Genomic DNA, 7,905 nt, shown 5'->3' on the forward strand with positions numbered 1-7,905 from the left:
GTCGGTGTACACTTGTAGGTGGCAACGGTACATGGTGCTCAAGTGGTCCAGCGCAAGAAATTTTGCTTCCGCGGCTGGAATGGTGCGCTTCGCTGGTAGATTGGGTACGCTGAAGTTGCACGCAACATCCACAAAAGACCATGGCGGGTCCATAGGGCGCCGTTTAGGCAGTTTCAAGCCTAAATATTGAAATGTGTTTAGTGCCGCGTTGAATTGTGAGCCAGTTCTTGCTCTTAGCCGCCGGAGAAGCGCCGTGCCTGCGAAGGACTCGCCCAGTCTTGACAGCTGCGTCAATAAGGCCTGAGACGCCAAAAGGCGGAGCGGAAGAGACTCGGCTTCATTGGTGACCTTCGTGTTTGAAGCCGACTGAGGGACTCCCATCGCCAAGCGAAGACCCTTTCTGTGCACTGCCTCTAGGCGTTCGAACTGGCTTGGTGATGGTGATATCAGGGGCAGCTGATAAAGAATGCGGCTTGTTATAAGCGCATCATTCAATTTAAGCATGGACATGGGATTGTTGCCCCAACGGACCCCTGCCATGCGACGAAGAGCGTTGATCTTTTGCACTGATGCAGTTACTATACCATCAACCGCACGTCGCCATAATAGCTTGTTGTCGATTGTAATGCCCAGGAAGCGAACACTTGTTGCACAACGAATTGAGTGGCCTCGAATATTCAGCGACAGACGTGTTGACTTCCGTCGCACTCCCGGGAAGAGCATGAAGGCCGACTTTTCCGCTGATAAAGATAGGCCAAGTGTCAACAAGTGACGCTCAATGATTGAAATAGCGCTCTGTGCTATCCGGGCCAAACGTTTGTGCTGGTACCCTGAGATCCAAATGCAGATGTCATCGGCGTAGATGGATATTTTAACTGCTTTCAGAGCTGAGTGCAGAGTGTCGGGAAGCCTGGCCATGGCAGCGTTAAAAAGCAAGGGAGATAGAACACTTCCTTGTGGGACGCCGAGGGAAACGCGTCTCTCTTCGCTCGTTACATTTCCAAGCTTAACACGGACACAGCGGTCTCTGAGAAATTCATGTACGAACCGAAGAGCATTTCCCGACACACCCATGGCTTGGAGCCCGTTCACGATGCCTGCCTGAAGCACACAATCATATGCCTTGGCAACGTCCATGAAGACGGCGAGTGTCGAGAGTCCGCTGACGCGGTGGTGTTCGATGTGGCTTAATAGGTCCAAAACACTGTCCTGGGCACTCAGTCGTGGGCGAAATCCGGTCATACACGGTGGCCATCGTCTTCCTTGTTCAAGGTACCAAGTTAATCTTGTAGATATTAATCTTTCCATCAACTTAGATACGCATGATGTTAGAGATACCGGTCGATATGACGCGAGGCTCGCAGGATCCTTTCCGGACTTTAGGACTGGCACCACCCATGCCGTCTTCCAAACAAGTGGGATCTCTCCCGTGCTCCAGACATGATTAAATATGTCCAAAAGAGCCCTTTTTCGCTCATATGGTAGATTTGTCAGCATTTGACTGCTGATCAAATCGGGACCCACGCCACAGCGTCTTCTTAATTTGCTAAGTGCCATATCCAGCTCTCGGAAGGTGAATGGCGTATCCATCGTGTGGAAAAACTGGGGTGACAGAGGAATCGCCGCTCCTGCTGGTCTACCAGGTATGTACACGTCTGCGAAATCCTCTGCAAGGGTTTGCAAATCTATCCCTTGTTTCAAAGCGAGTGCTTCGAATGGCCTGTTTGTTCGGATCTTCCCAGAAAGACTATTTATTACTGCCCGTATCTTTGTCAAGGGCGTAAACGTTGATAAACTCTCACAGAAAGCGGCCCATTGATTTTGTCTTAATTTTTTTGTATGGCGACGAATTGCAGCGTTTATCCTGTTATATTCGGTTTTCGCAGACGGATTTCCTTTTGTTCTCATTATTTTCCGCTCCGCTCGTCTACGTGCTGCGCAGAGGTTCTTCAATTTCAAGTCTGGAGCAGGAAAATGGTCAGGCAGTTTCAGCAATGAAGTTGCTGATCGCTTGCTTTGCAACATATCTGCAAACAGCTCACCAGTGGATTTGTCCAACACTTCTCTGTAGGTGTCCCAGCGTGTTACATTGCAGAATTGCCGACCAGCAGTTCGAAATCCCAGGATATTGGTGAAGATGGGGAAATGGTCGCTGCCCATCTTGTCTGGAGCCGTCGTCGATGATACCAGAAGGTCCGTGGAGTGAAGTACAAGGTCTATTGCACTCCATGAATCAGGTGGCCTGAAAAATGTAGGTTTACCATAGTTCGCCACACATAAGTCGGCAGCATCTGCAGCTGCTAGAAGTTCCCTGCCTCGAAAATCTACACTCTTATCTCCCCAGAGTGGATGGTGCGCGTTAAAATCACCACAGATTATTCGAGGAGCGGGACATCGAGTGCAGAGGTCCTTTAGGAAAGTCTCCATAGAGACCTTTTTTCGTGGGCTTATGTACACCGATACCACACTCAGTTTTCGGTTTCCCAGACACACTTGCACAGCAGCGACTTCCAGTGAGTTGGAACAGAGGTCTTGCACTGGTAGGGTGACGTGAGGTATTTCCCGCCTTATGTATATCATTGCGCTTCCATTTGCAAACGACGTTATGCTCGGGTTGCCGTGTCGGATGTACCCTGGGAGCGTCCTTGCATTCAGTAGACCGGCTTCGGAGAGGGCTAGAATCAGTATTGGAATGTCGCGCAGGAAAAGGTTGAGTTCGCACAGGCGTTTTAGAAGACCGGCGCAGTTCCATTGCATTATTAAGGGCACTTTTGAAGGACGAACTAGACCAGGTGGGCGAGACAGCGCCATTATTCTACTGTGTGTTTGTGGAAGCAGAGCAGAGTAACACTGACTCTAGAGCCAGGACTGCTCCCAACATATCCTTCGTTGAACTCGCAGGCATCCTAGCGACGTGTGAACGCAGTGCTTTGAACAGAGCGCGAATAACGTGCTCGAGGTTTTCTTGCTGTTGGCTTCCAGATGGTACTTGAGATGGGCTCAGTGCATCGGCGTAGGTGCGCTTGGCGGACTCTTTCGTGATACATTTCTCACCATCGTTGAGCACTTGCGTTGACTCAGTACCAGCTCTTGTCGGATTTAGGCGTGGAAAATTTCCTGCGCACTCGTTATCCGAAACGCCAAGTTGTGGCGCGCCGGAAGTCTTCTTTGTGAGCGATGGTTCGTTCACAGTCTTCGGGCCGAGGACAAACGTCTTATTTTTTCGCTGCGCAGCTGTTCGTGCTGGACATCGGCCGTAGCTAGCTGGGTGGTCGCCGCCACAGTTTGCACACACAAGTTTTTCTTTACTTGTACATGTCTTAAAGTCATGAGGCCCCCCACAGCGCTTACACCTTTGTTCCCCACGACAGTGCTTGGCAACATGTCCAAAACGCTGACATTTAAAACAGCGTGGTGGCGTCTCCACGTAGTCTACCAGCTCGTGTCTGGTGAAGTCAAGGTTGATTTTCTCTGGACGTTCCGAATCGGGAGCGAATGTGAGAACTACAGAGTCAGTGCGCCTTGATTCCCATTCGGTGGATGAGGTTTGGACTCGTCGTATGATCCTTCTTGCGTGGTATACTCCCTGAGGTCTCAGGTAGGTTAACAGCTCTTCGTCCGAGTACCATCTTGGGACCCCTTTTATAATGCAGGTATTTTTCATGTAGCTGTGTGGTACAGGGGCAGATATGGCAAGGCCGCAGATAGTGTTTGTCTCTAGAAGCATATTAGCTTGATGTTCTGTCTTTATATCCAAAAGCAGGGCTCCCTGTGCTGTGAAACGGCTCTTAACTGGGGCTCCACTAAGAATCGTTTCAATTTCAATTGTTCAGAAAAAGCTCTCAAAGGCCGCTCTTCTAGCTTTCTCTGCGACTGTGCTCTTCCTTCTGCGCAGGCCTGACGTTTTCTTATCTACTGAGTGTTTTCTTTTATTTCTTGTGATACTCGTTACGGATACCGGTAGCGGCGGCGGCGGCAGACAACTACGGCGCCGCACGAGACCCGTGTTCCGATCTCTTAACAGCTTTCGCTGTAAAAAACTGCATTAGCAACCTTCTGCATAATAATACTAAATGAAGAAGTTTCACATTGCACTCAAGTGTAATACGATGTTCGAAGGCTTGATTTCAGAAAATTGTGGTTTTCCCAAGTTTGCTTCTCTGTTTTTACGCTTAACATCTCGACTGCGTGTATGCAGCTATCAAGCGTTATTTTTTTGTTTTTTAAGAGTTTTAAGACTTTCCAACTCTTTGTTGCCGTTGCGATCATTTCGGGCTACTAATGGAAGCCTTTTTCATGTAGGGCACTTACAACGCCAAAAAGCAGCACATCAAGTTTACAACGCCATCAAGCAGCACATCAAAAAGCAGCACATCAAAAAGCAGCACAGTCAAGTTTATTCAGGAGCTTACGCGAGCACGATTGACAGCGCCGAAACCTTCCACTATTATAGCACACAACAAAAAAGGACGCGTTCTGCCGGTGACCAGATCACTGGATACCGACTCCTGGGATAGCTGGTATAGTACCCCTTTGAGGCGTGTGTTATTTGTGCTTCATAGGCTGACCCAAGAGTATAGGCGCTCGACGAGTGTGACCACTGCCTTCTTCCCCGCCACTATGGCGCCAAAATATTGAAAAGATTCTTAGGGGCCACGTTTGTACGCGTAATTATGGACAGGTCTTCTTTATTCGTATTTTTATTGTTTAGTTTTTGCAATACATAATAATGGACATTGTTTCATCTTTTTTGTTATGACGTATGACTGTTTTCTGCACTTCTATTTTTCGGTGCCGATTGTATTTCGAAATTCCACGTTCTTCGCGGCATTTTTCATGGCGTATAATTTTATTGACTGTTTTGGTGTCACGCGCTGCAGGTGAAAAAAAGGGCGTCGCGAGGCTAGATGGGCGTGCCCTAGGTTTTTCGCTAAATTACGAGATAACGCACAGCGAATGAATTACGGAGGCTGAAGCAATGAGAACAGGTGCCCAGAAGGTCCTAACAATACCTCCTAGAAACATGTATGCCTCGAACATGAGCTGCCAACGCGTTGCTCCCCCTCCGGTATGGAGGCGAACGCCTTGGGCGGCCGCCTCTTGCGAACGCAGCAATGCTCTCACAGTTGCCTTCGAGCAGCTGTGATCTCACGTGACAGAGCGGTACGGTAATGTCACGTGACTGAGCAGTACGGAGGCGAGCGGTCACACGTGGCGTACGGTCGCGACACACGGCTAGAGGCATGGCCTCCGAGATTTTGCGCTGGCAGGAAGCTCCCACTTGAAAAGAGAGCGACGTTCCAGGCATAGTTTTTCTAGGAGGCGTTGGTCCAAATGAAAATTTAAAAAAAACACAGACGCACCAGCTAAGAGACCAGCGGATCACTGTCAGAAAGCTAGAAGAAAGTCACAATAAAGAAATTAGTTTTCTTAGGGACCTTCGACGCAAAAAAGTAAAGTCTTTCTGTCTCTCTGTCTGTCGGTGGACTTGTCTGTTTGTCTACCGAAATGCTACCCAAAACGGTCGAAATCCAACTCCATCCGCAGCGCCCACCAATATTGCTCAAGTTCCACAGTTTATACTAGTGCGCATGTCGATTAAAAAGCAACTAGTGCGCGTTTATGAAGCACACTAACAACGCGTCAATATTTTCTATGTATCTCCTTAAGCTAGAAGAGGCGTACATAGGTAATTCCAAGGACCTCAGCGTTCATCACGCAGCACTGACAATGCAACGCTTGCAAGAACAGGCAAGTGTTTTCAACGTTATGCTAAGACGACATGGGGGTGGCACCAACGCATCGACTTGTGTTCTACACCTTACCGCCTACGAGACGGGCGCGCACGCCAACGTGATTCCTTTTCCAAGATAACTGCCAGATAGCGCTCATGTCTCACGTGTGACGTGCCTCGATGCGCTAGTTCGCCTCCACTGCACGCATCGAGACACTTGAACACAGCACCTGCAGAATACTTTTGACCGATTTTCTTGCGCAGAACATCAAATGAACGTGTTTGTCACTCTCTCCAGATGCAAGATTATTTTTTTTCGACGACATTTGCAGTGAAACATGCGCATACGGGGCGGTTTTTTTTTTCACTGTCGACAATACCCGCATTACACAAAATGTCAACAGGGCTACGATTTCGGCTTATCTTATTGAATATTTAACATAGATTCACCCAAGCGGCTAGCTGTCATGGCATCGCTCACTGCGGATTTTCGCTTAGTGGAAATGTTTAATAGAGTAAGAAGTCAAGAAGGTCACATTGGTCTTGATGGTTTTACCTTTAGCCACATCTAATTTTCTCTGAATCATGTCCGAACGCTCAAACAGCTCCGAAAGTTGGTTTTATGCTCTGAATCCACGATATGAATATGGGGCACACCATTGTGAAGGGCTCGTGAACCTTCCACTGACTAGTGTTATTTGACGTGCACTCACATAGCACAGTGCACAGATATCTAGCGTTTCACCGCCATCAAAACACGACCGTCGAGGCCGGAATCAAACTAGCGACCATCGTGTCGGCGGCCGAGCCCACTAACGACGCTGCAAGCGAAAACCTTGTTCGTGCAAGCATCGAGTGCGCTTGCGTCACAGTGTAGCACTATGCCTTTTTCCCCATTATTTGCCTAGAAAAGTGTTCCAAGATAACTGAATGAACACATAATGAAGAAACAGACATCGTACGTGGCCAATAAGTGTGCTTTTTTGCTGCAGTATCCAAGTACTGCCCGTCTGTGTGCTTCCCTTATCTAGTGCAATTACTCTCAGACGCCAGAGAAGAGCTGCCTTATTAACTCTCATTTTGAGACCATGAGGATACGCACTTAGGGACACGCAGTGTTAATTGCCTGGAAGGCGACTAATTGACAATCACTACGTGATGTTCACTTGCAAGGTCACCTAAAATGAGAGTTGGAGCGTATAAAAACACAAATGGCTGAATCGAGATTGCCTATTTGCGCACACGTGTCTTCGCGTACACAGATTCGTTCATTATTTATTAATTGGGCGATGACAACATCGCTAGCCTTACACCCCGGAAAACGTGTAACGCTAACAGACTAAGTGGAGCACGTGGGATAAATCTATGAGTGGTGCAGTCGTGCGTTCGAGTTGTGAATAAACAAAATGCGACCTAGTTGGGCTGCTTAGAGCGACTGCTTTGCACTGAACAGCAATTCATCCGCGTTGTGCGCTGGTGAATGCATTTTATGTCAGTATTTTGAAAGAATCCACTGTATCATTGTTTCTCAGAAGCGGATGTCTCAAAAATGGCATGTAAACCGGTGGAAGTTCATTAGAGACCGTTGCAAAGATCAAAATGGGGTGCGGAACATAAATAGCGTAACACGCTGCAGCTCACAGGTGTCTTACTTCTCCCATGTAATGAATGCTTAAACTGAAGTGCCACGCCCATTTGTTCCGAATCTTTTGTCAGTAAGGTATGTAGCCTGCCGCCTCATTCACCCTAATCCCTGCAATTTTTCCTGATTAAACTTTGAATATTTAGAAAAGTAGGCTTTCTTACCGATGTGCAAAAATTCAAGAAAAAGTTTACAGCAATAGCCTACCACAAACGGCAAGGCCCTAAGAAGTTCATAGCCAGCCCGATCGGAAAAACACTCTTGGTGCCTTTAATGCCTAAAGACATTCATCCTAAACTGAACCATGGTCGAAGAGAGTAGAGCCTGATAATCACTACAAGCCTTCAGTGTAGGGCAAGGAAGTACTCTTCGTTGACGTGGCAGAATACGCCAAGTGACGTGCGTTTACAGTGATAGTCCCCAATACTGACAAACAATAGGTCAACTCTTGTAGCATAGTGTACGTTGCACAAACCGCGAAGAAGCGCAAAGAGTGGCATTGGCCGTAGCCAGCATTTGCCCCAGTTGT

The sequence above is a fragment of the Rhipicephalus microplus genome, chromosome 1 (genome assembly GCF_043290135.1).
Source record: "Rhipicephalus microplus isolate Deutch F79 chromosome 1, USDA_Rmic, whole genome shotgun sequence".
In the NCBI taxonomy this organism is placed as follows: domain Eukaryota; kingdom Metazoa; phylum Arthropoda; class Arachnida; order Ixodida; family Ixodidae; genus Rhipicephalus; species Rhipicephalus microplus.